The following is a 17,719-nucleotide window of genomic DNA, read 5'->3' as shown; positions in this document are numbered from 1 at the left end:
TCCGTATTTTCGACTGAAGCCGTAAGTGCAGTCGCGAGCCGTTGCTTCTGAACAGAGGCTGTTAACTGTGTTTTGATGTGTTTTTCAATGATACTGTCTTTCCAAAAACCACTTAACATGCTTTTTGTGTTAAGTTGATTGATTGATCTATGCAGGGCTTATTATGATGCTTACAAAATGGGTAAAAATTGCTTTTTTTATCTTTGTGAGATGGAAACCATTTATGCGTAATCACGAAAAGCGCTCAATCCAGTACTGAAATCGCAGTAGGCGACTTTTTTAACTTAGGAGATGACGATTTCTTATGTAAACTGATAAATATACATAATGTCAAAGTTGGTTTCCATTCGTTAACTTCTAGTTAAATCAGTTATTACTCGGAGATTCAACGCGTATATCACAAGTCTGTCAGGCGCATGTTGTGGTTTGCACCATCAATTGTCTCTGACCCGCCCTACAGAATTCTGATCAATTATTGTGTAATATGGTGTGTCATTATGCGTTCGGAGAAGTGATTTACGGTATATACATTGGGTAGTTCTTACTAAAATCCAATATGTGAGTGCTTCACCATTTTTATTTCGTAAGGCAGTTCAGTTCATGATGACTTTAGGAAAATAGATAATCAGTTGATGTGGCTGGTAGTATCCAATATCAGTCTTAGTAGCTTTGTTGTACAGTGGCATCATAAAAGCATGTTACAACCTGCCCATATAAATATCAGATGCCGTCTCCTAGTTTTGACACTACTGTAGAAACGACGTGACTGGATGTAGGAACCATACTGATAGTCACCTTAGATTGTTGTGAATTACTTTACTAAACTTGATCTTGTGTGGTCGAGTCTACTCCAGCCACGTAATTCCGATTCTCTGAGCAGATTTTAGTCTATTACATGCGCATAGAAATCAACAGGACGGCCATTTTGCATACTGTCATATTGCTTAAATTGAATTAGTGTGTAATTTTCCGAACACTGTGCAGTACCCATGATACAAATATTTTACTACCGCGAGAAATGGATGCGAATGGCGAGGGGGGGGGGGGGGATTTGAGGCCGTTCAAGCTTTTTTACGATACAAAATATTGCAACGTAATGTCTCTTTATGACAAGAACACCTTAGAGTTCGTGACCACGCGTTTATGACTACGTATATCTATGCCTCTTCAAACTGCGGCAGTAAAATTTCTTTGGTTCGTAACCGGTGTACAGATTGTCTTACGACTTCCTCTCTTCCTCTTGATTAATTTCGCAGAGTGCTTCTAGCCGCCACATACAACTCACACGCACACACACACACACACACACACACACACACACACACACACACACACACACATTGCGTTCTGAGATCTCGTCTTACGGGGAAACGTATGAGAAGTTACCAGTATATCCCCTGCTTTAGCGTTTGTTTCATAGATGTTGGCCAGCAAGTGTGAAGGTCATAAGATTCAGATTACTCCGGTTACAGCTGTAACTATGGTGACATCCAATCTTGAAACCGATCTATAATGTAGGTTGGGCACCATACGAATTATCACTATCTGTTCTGTCAAAATGTACTTGGCAACAGTTCGCTTTTCTTAACAGTCAGGGTAGTCTAAACTTTACTGCCTCGGCTCTAACTCTCATGTTGACAAGTTTTAATAATTTCTTAGTGGGAGATCTTATTAATTTTCTCGTAAGATTGATATCAGTGGTCGCGCGCTGTGAGGCCCCATGTCACGGATTGCGCGGCCTCTTCCCGCCGGAGGTTCGAGTCCTCCCTGGGGCGTGGGTGTGGGTGTTGTTCTTAGCACGTTAGTTTAAGTAGTGTGTAAGTCTAGGGACCGATGACCTCAGGAGTATCGTCCCTTAGGAATTCACACAATTTTTTGATATGAATGTTTGTCATTAATTCGAATCTCGTGTTGCACCGTAAGTAAAAATCAAGTTCTGACTGGACGACTCTATTGATACGGTCATTGGACGACTTTGTTGATATGGTCTGCAACTCCTTTTTCTACTCAAAATTATATTCCGGTACGCAGGAACTGAAAGTTGTGGATTGCAGTTCTTTCAGGTTCTCCGTTATGTTGATATGCATTTAAAATGATTCGGAATACTAACTTGATTCCTTGAGGATGGGAGCTGACGATGCTCTAGGGACTTGTTGTTGTTGTTGTGGTCTTCAGTCCTGAGACTGCTTTGATGCAGCTCTCCATGCTACTCTATCCTGTGCAAGCTTCTTCATCTCTCAGTACTTACTGCAACCTACATCTTTCAGAATCTGTTTAGTGTATTCATCTCTTGGTCTCCCTCTACGATTTTTACCCTCCGCACTGCCCTCACATACTAAATTGGTGATTCCTTGCTGCCTCAGAACATGTCCTACCGATCGATCCCTTCTTCTAGTCAAGTTGTACCACAGATTTTCTCTTCTCCCCAATTCTAGTCAATACCTCCTCATTAGTTACGTGATCTACCCACCTAATCTTCAGCATTCTTCTGTAGCACCACATTTCGAAAGCTTCTATTCTCTTTTTGTTTAACTATTTATCGTTCACGTTTCACTTCCATACAGGACTATGCTCCATACAAATACTTTCAGAAAAGGCTTTCTGACACTCAAATCTATACTCGATGTTAACAAATTTCTCTTCTTCGCTTTCCTTGCCATTGCCAGTCTACATTTTATATCTTCTCTACTTCGACCATGATCAGTTATTTTGCTCCCCAAATAGCAAAACTCCTTTACTACTTTAAGTGTCTCATTTCCTAATCTAATTCCCTCAGCATCACCCGACTTAATTCGACTACATTCCATTATCCTCGTTTTGCTTTTGTTGATGTTCATCTCAAATCCTCCTTTCAATACACTGTCCATTCCATTCAACTGCTCTTCCAAGTCCTTTGCTGTCTCTGATAGAATTACAATGTCATCGGCGAACCTCAAAGTTTTAATTTCTTCTCCATGGATTTTAATTCCTACTCCGAATTTTTCTTTTGTTTCCTTTACTGCTTGCTCAATATACAGATTGAATAACATCGGGGATAGGGTACAACCCTGTCTTACTCCCTTCCCAATCACTGCTCCCCTTTCATGCTCCTCGATTCTTATAACTGCCATCTGGTTTCTGTACAAATTGTAAATAGTCTTTCGCTCCCTGTATTTTACCCCTGACACCTTCAGAATTAGAAAGAGAGTATTCCATTCAACATTGTCGAAAGCTTTCTCTAAGTCTACAGATGCTAGAAACGTGGGTTTGCCTTTCCTCAATCTTTCCTCCAAGATAAGTCGTAGGGTCAGTATTGCCTCACGTGTTCCAAAATTTCTACGGAATCAAAACTGTTCTTCCCCGAGGTCAGCTTCTACCAGTTTTTCTATTCGTCTGTGGGGACATAACGTGTTAAAAATTCAATACTTTTTTGTGTTAAGTGAGATGTTCAGGAATATACTACAGCCCCCAAAAATCACTTCCGTAGAGTTCACAAAGACAGGGTTAGGCTAATTACAGCGTGCACAGATATAAAACTCATCATTCTTATCGGGCTCCATACATGAATGAAACGGGAAGAAACTTTAATGCATGGTAGAATGGGACGTTCTCTCAATCATGCACTTGACAGCGTTTGTTCAAATGGTTCAAATGGCTCTGAGCACCATGGGACTTAACATCTGTGGTCATCAGTCCCCTAGAACTTAGAACTACTTAAATCTAACTAACCTAAGGACATCACACACATCCATGCCCGAGGCAGGAATCGAACCTGCGACCGTAGCAGTCGCGCGGTTCCGGACTGAGCGCCTAGAAACGCTAGACCACCGCGGCGAACAACAGCGTTTGTCAGAGCTGGTTGTACATGTAGTTGTGTTGTACAATCGGTACTTCAATTTCTACAACGCTGAAAACAAATACGTAAGTTTAAATGTTGTGATTATAATTAGGAAGAAAATACACCCAAAACGGAACCACTGCGAGAATTGGTGTATAATAAATTTAAGCTTAGGCTAGCAGCATCATGTTTCAACCTTAATGCCTTTTGGTCTTTATCTTATGGGGGGAAAAAAGATGTATGCACATGACAGACACTTTCTGCTTCCTTTTGTGAGCTGCAGAGTCAACAGATATTCAAAAAAATGCGTTGTGTTCTTTACGTGTCTTCCCGAAACCCCAAGTTGCTCTTGACGACATAATAGAAGCTTTTTGGCTAACGTCGCTCAAGGAACTGTATGCTGCTTTTAGGCTGTTCCAGTTTGCGGTACAATTAGAATATAGCGTCGAAAATTTAACCACTGTGCCCTCCTAAGAGCTGTCGTGTGATCCCAGTGGAGTCGCAACAGGAGGTGGTTTGGGTTGGGGTTGGGTTGTTTGGGGAGGAGACCAGACAGCGAAATCATCGGTCTCATCGGATTAGAGAAGGACAAGGAAGGAAGTCGGTCGTGCCCTTTCAAAGGGACCATACCGGCAATTGTCTGGAGCGATTTAGGGAAATCACGGAAAACCTAAATGAGGATGGCGGGACGCGGGATTGAAACGTCGTCCTCCGAGTGCGAGTCCAGTGTGGAGGTGGTTTAGGGTGAATGGAATGCACGCTATAGAGTAACTGGTTCGGAGCTGTCCTTGAGGCAACCTATTTGTGACAGTTCTTTGTGTCACTGTGGTGCGAATTGTTACTCACATTGCAGCTGCGGATGCAGTACGATGCGCCAAAGCCACACGCCTTACACAATGGTCTTTCCTGTCGGTAGTGCCACGTGGCTATCCGGAGACCGGTTTTCTTGCGATCCCTACATTCTCGCGACCACCGCTGCCAGCGATAATGTACAGTGGCTACATTCCTGCCAACTATTTCTGCAAAAGCAGAAGGAATATCCAGCTTCTCGTAGCCCTATTACACGACCCCATTCAAACTAAGTGGCGTGTCGTTAGCAGTGTCTTTGTAGCCTTAATGGCATTCTTATTAACCTCAACTCACCGAGTCCAATCTTAAATTTAACTAACGCTCACGACCGTTACGGCGTATGTTTGAAACCAACCTGACTTGCGTCCTCATAGTCGTGCTACTCGCGCCACTGCTATGCGACAGGCGCGACATTTGAACAGACGTCATCTCTCAGGTGTAGGAACACGCCTACAAACTTTCGTTTACGTCGCATAACTCCTTCTGACTGTTACTATTTCTTTCCATCAGTGTATTTTCGGTTTCCAGTCTTACCAATGGACTGTTAATCAAACAGGAAAAATGTTTCTGACAGTTAAAGACAGTTACCGCTGCTGGAATATTGAATTATTTCATTTTATATGTATGTAATTAAGTTATTATTTGTCGTGACGGATAAACCCTAATTTGCATAAATAATGGAAAATTTACGTAAAGCAGGTATATGATCTTAGCAGCAATCTTTTGAGAATAAGTTTAGTGGCCGCCATTGATGGAACTGGCGGTGTAGCTGCGACACAGAGGACGCAACACGGAAGGAAGAGAGGTAGGAAGGAAGGAAGGTTATTGTTTAACGTCCAGTCGACAGTGAAGTCATCAGAGACGTAGTATTATGGAAGGATGTGGAAGGAAATCAGTCGTGCACTTTTCAATGGAACCACCCCAGCATTTGCCTTAAACGAATTAGGGCAACTACGGAAAATCAGAATCTGGCCAGTGTGGTAATCACTGCGCCACTCGCTCAGTGAAAAGGCAGGAGTCGGCGGTTCTGGCGTGGCGGGGGCGAGAACAACGCGTTTTTGTATTTGCGAATTGCCCTGCAGGAAACCAGCGGCGCTGTATATTGGCTACTAATTGTGAGACTCCGAGATGCGCGGAAGGAAGAGTGCCACCGAGCAGTGGCAGTCTATTGGCCACTGCAAGTACTAGAAACGTGTAATGGAAGGCGGGATAGTTGTTGCCTCAGCGCTAATACACCGCGTGCACAGCAGTAACAGCAGTTAAGAGCGAACTATTATGGGCTTCTAACCGTGTAAAAAGCTTTCCAGTGTTTTCTGTAATCAGGGCTACCAATATAATTTTTGTATGAGGTGTAAATGTAGACATTGTTCAACACATCCTCCGCCTGTTATTGCCTGGATCAGAAGTATTACTGTCCTATATTCCGAATGTTACGCTAGAATGATTACTTTTATAATTTATAAAAGTTAATAACTTTCCCGCAGACTAAAATCATTTTTTCATATTTCAGGTAATTTCTAAATAACCAATCATGCAATTGATATTCTAAAATTAATTTCAGCAGGAATTATTGAAAAGACTACAATCTGGTAAACTTCAATAATTTCCTTTTTATTTAAGTATACTGATTAATTTTTGGGCCTATTGTGTTACATGTATCGATGTTTTTGCTCTTGTACTCTAACTTCTAAAGAGCGGTTTTTGCTTATTTCAAGGTATTAATATTTCATTGAAGGACAACCAAGAAAAATATTTTGGTATTTAAAAATATTTGTCTGTTAGAATTTGCATTAGAAAGAGTTTCAGTGAGGTCATCATTATTACCACGTTGCGTTCAGCAGTTACTGATTCATTTGTTATTCTATTATTTACCACATTTAGTGGGCTTACATTCATGACTCTGATATCTAAGGAAAACAAATTTTTCAGTCCACTAAGTACCGAACTTACTTCCGTGTCAGTAGTGACTGGTGTCACCGGTACGAGTATGAATGATTGTTACATGAATTCAAGAATAATCACAAGAAGCTAGTTCAAATGAAAACCGCCCGCTTAAGGGCAGGCGGTCAAAATCCTTTATAATATAGTATTTCACTGCAACATGAATATTAAGCAACCTGCTTCTAGGTAACCAATCTTAACTCTACTTGAAATCCTTTTACTTAACTCTTTGTTAAGATGTAATCACGGTCAGTTAAATTAAGCCGAAAGAAGTGGGACGGTTAAATGGGTGTATCGAGTGAGGCGTGCAGTAGTATGAGTTTATGCCCGCATTGGGGTCAGTTCAGATCTCTGTCCGCTGTTACAGACTTAGATTTTTCATAGTTTCCCTAAATCTATTAGAAGTAATGTCGGGATTTTTATTTTGAAAATAACATGTTATGTTTCCTTTCCCTGTCATTCCCAGTACGAGGTTTTGGTCTGTTTCTAATGACCATGTCATCGACTGGACGTTAAACTCTAATGCTCCTTCTTTCCAGTAGTGTTTAATCTGTTTCAAGTGAATTATAATTCACTTGTTACCCACCCGTCACACTGTCTCTTTTAACAGAGCTCATGGCAGCGCATCTTCAAGCGCTACATTCAATTCTAGTATAAGGAACAAAAAATAATACTTAACCCAGTACCAATACAGTACAGAAATATTGTTACTGTATAAGAGCGGCGTTTTGCGCTGTTTTTACAAATAATGCTTGTCGGTCGCCTAGAGATTTCTTACCATCTGTACGGCAGGAAAGAAAAAAAAATGAATATTTTGTTTTATCGACGGTGTATTCGTTCACGTTCTTGTATGAGTCGTCAAATGTGATGTTCTTAGACGTGTGGCCGAGCGGTTCTAGGCGCTTCAGTCTGGAACCGCGTAACCGCGACGGTCTCAGGTTCGAATCCTGCCTCGGGCATGGATGTGTATGATGTCCTTAGGTTAGTTAGGTTTAAGTAGTTCTAAGTTCTAGGGGACTGATGACCTCAGATGTTAAGTCCCATAGTACTCAGAGCCATTCTGTTCTTAGACGCATTTCTTTGCTTATTTCGGCACTAACACTCTTCTAGCGCATACATGCATTAAGTTACAGGCCTTAAAGTACGTATTAGTCTCCAAGTTAGAATCACAGCACATCACCAATTTTCACTGTCGACATGGAGCGTTGTAAGCAATACTCAGCATCATTTCTTGACTATCCATACCATACCCTAACTGTAGCGTGAAACTGTTTCTTATACTCACGTAAGTGTCGCCTCGATAATTAGAAAAAGCCTGAAATGGCGGAAAGCAGAAAGTTAGTTCGTATTCCTACAACGATGGATACAGCGTGCCAGCTATCGCAGCATACACGTTATTCAGTTACGATGTGTGCTAATAAATTTCGACAGAAAAGAACTTCTAGTCACTGTGGCTAAACATAGGACTGATTGGAAATACAGATATCTGGGGTCAGTCACATTTGAAATATTTCGTAATTTCCATAAACCAGTTTCCAGGCTTTTCACATACATCTCCAGCTGCAGACTGCAGGAATTAATTTTTTTCACGTCTATAGAGTGAGGTTGGGTAAAAACCTAAATATTTATCTTCTATATTCTTTGTCGGAAGATGGGCCTGGAAAGGTTCGAAAACAAGTTTACGGAAATAAACAAAAGTCCGTAAGCAACTGACTACAGTAATTTGTATTTATATTCAACTGATATACGACGCAGTCAAAACGTTCTACAATATCTGTAATAGATAAGCTTAACCAAAGAAAGCTTAAGAAAGTATTTTAATCGTGAAATGGAAAACAATTGTGCACAGATTCTGTACAAACAATAATTTACTGTTCATAAATAAAAAGGAACTGAGAAACACTCTTTGAAATTCTGAAGCCAGTGGGGATAAAATACAGACAGCAGTAAATCTATCTTGTAAAGAAACTAGACTGCAGTTATAAGAGAAGAAGGACGTGAATGGGAAGCAGTACTTCAGATGAGAGTAAGACACGTCTGTAGCCTGTCGCTAATGTCATTTAATCTGTTACATTGAGCAAGCTGTGAAGGAAAGCAAGGAGAAATTTGGAAAGGAAATTACAGTTGAGGAGCAAGAAATGAAAGCTTTGAGGTTTAGCGATGATATTGCAATTGTTTGTGAGTCGGCAAAGGACTTGGACTAATACTTAAACGGAATAGACTGTTTTTTGAAAGGATTATATGATGAAGATCGTCAAAAATAAAACAGTGGTAATGGAAGTCAGTCGAATTAAATCACGTGATGCTGACAGAATTAGATTAGTAAATGAGACTCTAAAAGCGGTCTGTGAGTTTTTCTGTTTGGGCTGTAAAATAATTGACTGCAGTAGAAATGTTATAAACGCAGGGTACAGTAGTAAGACAACCAACTCTGAAAAAAAAGAAATTTGCGAGGATATCATCTAAATGTAAATGTTAGGAAGCCGTTACTGAAGGTATTTATGTGGATTGTAACCCTTTGTGGAAGTGAAATTTGGACGACAAACATTTGGAACAAGAAGCGCATAGAAACTTTTGAAATGCTGCGATACGGAAGAACACTGAAAAACAGACGGATTGAACGAATAACTATTGAAGAGTTGCTGTATCGAACAGTGGACAAAAGAGCATTATAGTCACAACCCGATTAAAAGAAGGTATCGATTGATAGGAGCCGGCCGGTGTGGCAGAGCGGTTTTGGGCTCTACAGTCTGGAACCGCACGACCGCTACGGTCGCAGGTTCGAATCCTGCCTCGGGAATGGATGTGTGTGATGTCCTTAGGTTAGTTAGGTTTAAGTAGTTCTAAGTTCTAGGGGACTGATGACCTCAGAAGTTAAGTCCCATAGTGCTCAGAGCCTTTTTTTTTATTGATAGGACACTTCCTGAGTCATCCAGGTACTGTCAGTTTGGCGAGGAAGGGAAATGTGGAGGGTAGAAATTGTGGAGAAAAGTACAGTATGCAGTTTCAAATGGCTTTAGGTGAAACCTTCCCGTCTCCTCTATATCTCTTTTGTTACGCAACCGTCCCTTCTACAACAACATATGAAACCTTCCCTTAGGATTGTAAGTAGGCTGTTTAGATTTTTATATGGGTAATGCCACGTAGCGCTCTGTATGAGGGTCGCTGGCTGTGCTGTGTGCAGTATGTGGCTGGTTTGCATTGTTGTCTACCATTGTTGTCATGAACTGCTATAGCTGGATGTTAACAGCGCGTAGCGTTGCACACTTGGAGGTGAGCCGCCAGCAGTGGTGGATGTGGGGAGAGAGATGGCGGATTTTTGATAATCTGTAAGACTGAATGTCAATTATGAATATTAAGGTAAATACATTGTTTGTTCTCTATTAATATCTTTCATTTGCTAACTATCCCTATCAGTAGTTAGTGCCTTCAGTAGTTTGAATCTTTTATTTAGCTGGCAGTAGAGGCGCTCGCTGTATTGCAGTAGTTCGAGCAACGAAGATTTTTGGTGAGGTAAGTGATTTCTGAAAGGTATAGTTTAATGTTACTCAGGGCCATTCTTTTGCAGGGATTTTTGATAGTCAGATTGCGTTGCGCTAAAATTATTGTGTGCCAGGTTAAGCACAGTTTTGTATAAAATGTTCTAAGGGGACGTTTCATATGTATAAATAGTTCTAAGGGGACGTTTCATATGTCGACCCTTAGCCTAGGATACCTCACTGGAATCTTCTGATTTTTTTCTTGTAGTTTGTGTAATTAGTGTAGCTTTTGTTTATTGCTAGCGCGTAATTGTAAAGAGAATCTCCTTTGTAGTTGTAGCCTTTCATTGTTGTACAGTAAAACAGTTGTGGCATGCATATAGATTTGCACCAAGTATATCGCAGCTACGCTTGCAATTAACTAGATATTATTTTCAGTGCAATGTTAATGTGTTCTCCTATTTTTGCACTTCAAATTGTGCTTTTCTGTGTTATCGAGTGAAATATCGTGACAATAATGGCGTGTGAAAAACGTAACACTAGGCTCCAAACTAAATTGAGAAATAATAGTGACGACGAGCGTAGCTTATCAGCGCCGCCGAGTAATGAATTTACTAATGTTCAAAGTAGTAATTTGGTAACTGTGCATAGGGAAATGGAGCGGGCGTCAAACAATGGCGTAGGCAGTGAAACAGGTAGTGAACAGGGAAGCATTATTGATCGATCGGTCGGCAACAGCTCGCCTCAGGAATCCGAAATGATAGGACACAATTTTGCAAATACTGTAGATTCAGGTTTTGCGTCCTCACCGTTTTCTCAAGTAAGTCAAGACACATTTTCAGCTTGTCAAAATGTGAATGTTGCCGGTGCAAATTCACTGTCGAAAAGCACTGAGGAAAGTGTTTCAGACACCAATGCATTGTTATTACAATTAATGCAACAAATGGGAGAAAAGCTTCAGAAGTTAGACACAATGGAACAACACCAGAGACAAACACAGCAACAGTTAGACGCAGTGGAACAAAATCTTAAAAAGTTAGACACAGTGGAACAAAATCTTAAAAAGTTAGACACAATGGAACAAAATCTTCAAAAGTTAGACTCATTGGAACAAACTCTCGAACAAACACGTGAAGATTTAACTGCTGAGTTACATAACATTGAATCGAAATGTCAAAAAGTCTGTAATGATGTAAAAACACAAATTTGTGAGCATTTTCAACCTATTTTTTCGCGGCATGAAAATGCATTACAGAATCACGAAGCAGCCATAAAAGAGCTGCAAACCATTGTTCATGAAAATCATGAGACCTTGTGGGCTAAAATTGACTCAGTTGCATCTACCGATTCGGTTACGCAACTGGCAAAAACTCAGGAAAACTTAAAGAACACAGTAGATTCGATTTCAACACAAATGGACACTCTGAAACTTGGTTCAGAAAAACACACTGAGGAAATGTGTTCACTATCGGAGAAAGTAGCTGAACTTTCGGATCAGGTCACTAACTTATCTACAAAGGTAGATGATGATCTGAATGACACAAGACCCGTAGCCTTCACTGACACAGAAGAGTATGAACAAATTAGAAAATTCAGACAAAATCAAAATCAAATCAATACACAGTACAAAAGAGAAATCCGGGAAGTACAAGATCAGTTGACACAGGTGATACAAGAATTACATATTTCAGAGGACACTCGCACTCCAACACGGGAAGAGGAACTTAGAAATACGGAAAAGCCACAAAATAATAACACAGGGCATTTCGGTAATTATGAAAGAAATTGGCAAGGTACACCGAATTTTGAGATGGAACCGCCGGCACGACGTAACAATGACCGATATGCTACTCGCCGACACGATGACTTTGACTATAAGCTGTTCATTACTACACGTAAATTCAAAACATTCAAGAATTCTGCCAATGACATTCATCCACAAGCGTGGCTCCATCAATTCTCTCATTGTTTTCCTCCCAACTGGTCATTAGAACACAGATTAGAATTTATGTGTGGCTACTTGGAGAATGAACCAGCTGTAAGAATGCGATCGGTCATTCACGATTGTCACAGTGAAGGAGAATTTTACCATGCGTTCCTCTCAGCATATTGGTCACAAGCTACACAAGATCGCGTAAAACATAGCATCATGATGATGAAACACTTTGAACAATCTGAATTTTCCAGTCTTGTCAAATATTTTGAAGACATGTTGCACAAGAATCAGTACCTATCAAACCCATACAGCCCCTCAGAACTCATCCGCATTTGCTTAATCAAACTGCCTGAACATTTACGACATATTATTTTGGCAGGACGTTGCAAAGACGACATTGAAGCTTTTCAGGGATTGTTACAAGAACTGGAAATTGACACAGACAGTCGCGGGATGCGAAAACAGGAAAACAATCACTACAGGTCACATCCGTCACAATTCCGTGACGACAGAAACAATAAATGGCCACGACAAACCTATTCTTATAACGTAAATCGTGACCAAAACAGACACCACCCATATGATAACCACTGGCAGAGTAATAGTTACAGGGAAAGATCACCTTTCCGCGGTAATGACTATCACAGAGACAATCAGAGAAACAGACAATATGGGAACCAAAATAACTATTATCAAGGGAGACAGAATAACTTTAGACGCAATGGTCCAGCGCGTAGTTACGATTCTGGGAGAAATTCTCCACCACATGACCGACAAGAAAGAAACTATCGAACCTACCGACATGACGACAGACGATATGATCGTAACGACAGACCTGAATTGCATCAGAACTGGCGAGATTTAAATAGAGCAGAGCACTCTCGTCACAATGAATTTGTAGAAGTTACGTCTCCAAATCCCAATAACGACGCGCGCCAACAAAGAGACAATAGGCGATGACTCACACCGCTGGCAGCCACAATATGTACTTATGAAACTGACGACGGAGCTGCCGTAGCTAGTAATTACGTAAAAATGGAAGACATTAGGGACATCTTACTCCAGGAACACGACGTAAAACATAACAACATTGCATATCCTGTGATTCACATTACTGTAAATGACGTAAAATTTACGGCAGTACTTGACTCTGGCAGTCCTATTTCAGTAATTAGTGAAACAGCTTTTAGCAAATGCAACAAATCGAACAATTGCCCCACACTTCCGTTACGTAAGATTAAATTACAAGGTGCAATCTTTGGAAAAAGTGTAGATGTACGCCAACAAACCAATTTAGAATTCTTTTGCCAAAGCCACTGGACGGTCTGTATCCAACGCCTTTGTTAAAAATTTCTTACGTGAAGTTGGACACGTTAGTAAAGTCATTTCAGATAACGGACCGCAATTCAGATCTGCTGTTTGGTCACGCATGCTTCGGAATCATAAAATCAAACCTGTTTTTATTTCATTGTATTCACCACATTGTAACCCGTCTGAACGGATTATGAAAGAAATCAATAAGCTTTGCAGACTTTATTGTCACAGAAAGCATCAGAATTGGGACAGATATTTACACTTATTTCAAAATGTGCTGAATGAAATGCCTCATGATTCCACTGCTTTACCACCTACTCTTGTACTGAAGAATGTAGAACCTCCGAACAGAATCAGAGAGCTTGTACCTTTCCCGAATACACGTAAACTTCGACACAAAGACATAATTGATTTGGCTCTTAAAAATATAAAATCTGCAGCAGACAAAAGGAGAAAACTACACGGGAAAGCAAATGCAAAGAAATTATATATTGGTCAGAAAGTTCTCATTAAAGCTCATTCACTGTCACATAAGAAGAAACACTTGAGTCACAAATTCTTTCTAGTTTACAATGGACCTTACAGAATCCGACGTATACCACATGATAATTGCGTTGAAGTTGAAACTCTGCGTACTAGGAAGAGTAAAGGTTTACACCACATTTCTCATGTAAAACCATTTATTGACAGATAATCTGCTTTTTAACTTAGTCTTTGCAATTTTCACTTCACACCACTTGTACAATTTGTCACACTGAGAAACTGTTAACATGCAACTATGTTTAAAGCTAACTAACCATCCAGTCAAGAACATAGGTAACTTAGACAAGTAATTGCGAATGCATTGTTATTGCGAACAGACGACACAGTGTTGTTATTTATACATTCCTCCTTGTTAGTTGCACGATTAGAACATTTACCAGCCCTGCTAATGAAATTTTCATGCAACATTTTCGTTTGCTTGAGAGTGGATTCTGGATTTGAGGTGCTTTATGTGAAATGCCAGATGACACAGTGGTTGGTTTGTGTGACAGCTACACGATTATATCACGACGTTACTAATGCGTGACAATTTACAATGTTGCTTTTGCGGTGTATCTGTTTTATATCTGCACAGTTTTTTTCTGAATTCTTCTATAAAGTGAGACATGTTTTAGTGGTGACTTTTGTGCTATTGCTACAAGGAGACAGCCTTTTCCGTAGGACAACAATACGTTACAGCACAGTACTTTCCTCATCACGGCAATAAGCGTAATAACTAAGATATCTATACGCAAAGCATTTCACTTTTGTGTATCATGAGGTAAGTACATTGACTTCTGCAGAACTTAGCTTTCGGAGGACAATAACTACGACACTTCCCAGAGATTATCTTACAGCAAGACGCACATTTAGCGCTACAGGACACGTATTTAAGTGATTAATTTTGTACTTAAAACATTTATTTTTAAAGATTTTTGAATTACAAAGAAAGTTTTTCGTGATACATTTCATTCCATTGCTGTAATCTGTAACACCTGAGGGTATATTTACAATAAACCTCAGGGGGGTACACGTTTACTTTGTGTACCATGTGTCTGGCAAGCACAAGAAGCCCTAGCTAATATGGTATTTGCTTATACAATTTAACACATCGGTACCATATTTCTCTAACACATAAATTACACAGCTATCTGATCATTTAACAGAGAAACAAACATCTTTTTTACTACGTCAGTGACACATGTTTACGCAATTACAGAGTTGGATTACTTCACACTTAAGAAATTGTATTTTGTCTGTACTTTTTGCACTGTTCATATTTTTTTTGGTACCATTGTGATACTATGAGGGCTTTGAATGATGTATTTGGTAAGGGAGCATGATTTTAAAGTACGTTTGAGGCAGATGACACTTTTGACATGAGCAGAGAATTTTGTTAGGTTTTGAAATTATTGGAGGAAGCTACGACGATTTTGAGATTTGACTGAGGTGTTATGATGTTATTATTACGATGACAATGAGTATTATGCTGCTGAGGTATGTTTATGATTAATAGGCTGATGCTATATGAGTTATTTGATTATGCTACTTATCTGTTATGATGCAATATTGAAGAAGTGTCGACGAATAAGGTAAGGAGTAATGAATAGTGGTTAGGGACGCGAACTTGTGAAAAAGGATGTTGGAAACCAAGAATCGTACTTTAAGAGTTATGAAAGGTGTGTAAATGCGTGAATGTATCACAATGCCGGCGAAAATTTTTTGGACACGGTTATATTCATAGGATTTTGTTTCTACACATTTGCAACGCACATTCTTGACCTGTGATATGTTTTTATATGAGACTGTCACTGTAGCGGAAACTGCTGTCGTAAATGTTTCCGTAAGAAAGTTAAGTGACCACCTGCACATAATGCGACGTGGGCACCCAGGTGTGTCAGACACCTGGAGAACAAGCCTTTTCAGACGCTCAGGTAGAAAAGAAAGCCATTAGGGTGTGCCAGAGGCACAGGTGGAAGAGAGGGACAAAGAGAGGCCTATACCCCTGTTTATGACATTCCTTTGTAGAGGGCATCGCTAATGCGACACGCTCGTTACTTGACAACATATGATTTTTGTAATGCGTTGTGGGCACACAGCTGTGTCAAACACCTGGAGAATAAGCCATTAGGATGTGCCTTTCATCGCTAATGCGACACCCTCGTTACTTAAAAATTTATGATATTTACTGAAATGCCTAACAAAATGACAAGAAATATTTTTACATCTGCACACCTGATTATGACAAGAGTCTTTGTACGAGAGTTGAGAGCAATTAACTAATGAAATGAAATGTCACATGACTACTGAATGATATTTTTATGCTTTGGTTTGCGTAATTGCTTATTTCATTTGATATCTGGTTTCCAGCTGTGTTGCAGCATTGCTTTTATAAAATGAGATGCATTTGCTAATGTGAACTCTTTCTGTCAACAGATCTATTAAATGATAATTTTGTAATCCACATTCTTTAAGAAAGGAGCACTTGGAAAGGAAAGAACAATAAGAAGAAACTAGTAACAGTAACACATAATTTTCTTTTCAAGTACATGGTAATATTTTTTTACAATCAGTTGTTATGGTGCACCACTTTAATTACATAGACATTAAGATGTGAATAGACATTTCCCTTGTCTGCATTGTTGTTTTTACTGTAATATTTTTTCTGCTTGAGCTATGTCATGTCTAGGTATAAGTTGCTGCTGTTTGCCAGGCATAGTGTTATTGAATTTGACTTTTGCTAATTTCTTAATGCTGCTTGCTTCGCAAATCTGCGTTTTTTTTTCATTGCTGTTTATATTAACTGTGTTATGTGATGCTGCATTGCCTCGTCCCTTGGTATATATATCTGAGCTCAGTAGATTTAAGTTAGCTTAAGAGGGGGTAGACTATATAAGAAACTAACTATGATGAATTGGACGAAATGCATTAAGAAGCTATAAGAAAATGGTTTGGCCAAAAAAAAAAAAAAAAGGATACTGTACAGTGGAGAAAAACTATTTTTGACAGAGGAGGTGAACAGAATACAGAAAGCAGGCTTAGATAGGACTTTTGGGAATAATGATGAACGAAGGGAGATCTCCATGCAAAATACTGCAGTAAAACAAACCCTGTCCTTTCCTTTGTTGTTATCCCACTATGTGTTTGTGTACCCTTGTGTATTTGTTTTCTTCCTGTCTCTGTGTAGTTTCATAGAATTTTTTCTTCTTTTAATATTAAGCTACATTCACTATGATGAGGAATACTGTTATCCTCAAATATACTTTGCATTAATAATATGGTATTTTCTTTGTAAAGATGTTTAGACATTATGTATTCTGTTTTGTTTTAATGCTCATGTGTAAAGTTGACGTTTTAAAAGTGATTCTGATCTTTTATTTTTGTACTCATGTCATCATTCCTGTAACACTGATGTATATGTTTATTTCTATTCTGTTGTAAAGCCTGTACTACAAATGTTATCTGTATTGTTATGTTTTTAATGATGTATTTTGTACCTTTGTAATCGTATTCTTATGTTATAAAATTGTAATTGACAGCAGTTCATCAAGTAACTTGTAAGTTCCATTTCACTGCACACGTTTCTGTTGGTCATACTATATGGACACTATGTGAGAAGTAGGGACTGTTAGTGTTTGCATGTGTGTTAATAATTCAGCAAGGGACTGGATAACAGCATTGCAGGTTCTAAGGACAATTCCAAAAACTTTGTGAGTGCACAAGTGGTGGTTATGGACTTGCTCTATTATCCGCAAGACACTTCAATGGTGATTGTGCACCTGCACAGTCGCAACAGATGGCTGCTGGCCAAAGGACTACAGTGGGTCTGCATCTCTGATGACCCACCAATACCATTATTTC

This window comes from Schistocerca cancellata, chromosome 1 (assembly GCF_023864275.1).
Source record: "Schistocerca cancellata isolate TAMUIC-IGC-003103 chromosome 1, iqSchCanc2.1, whole genome shotgun sequence".
NCBI lineage: Eukaryota > Metazoa > Arthropoda > Insecta > Orthoptera > Acrididae > Schistocerca > Schistocerca cancellata.
Note: the sequence above shows the minus strand (reverse complement) of the source record.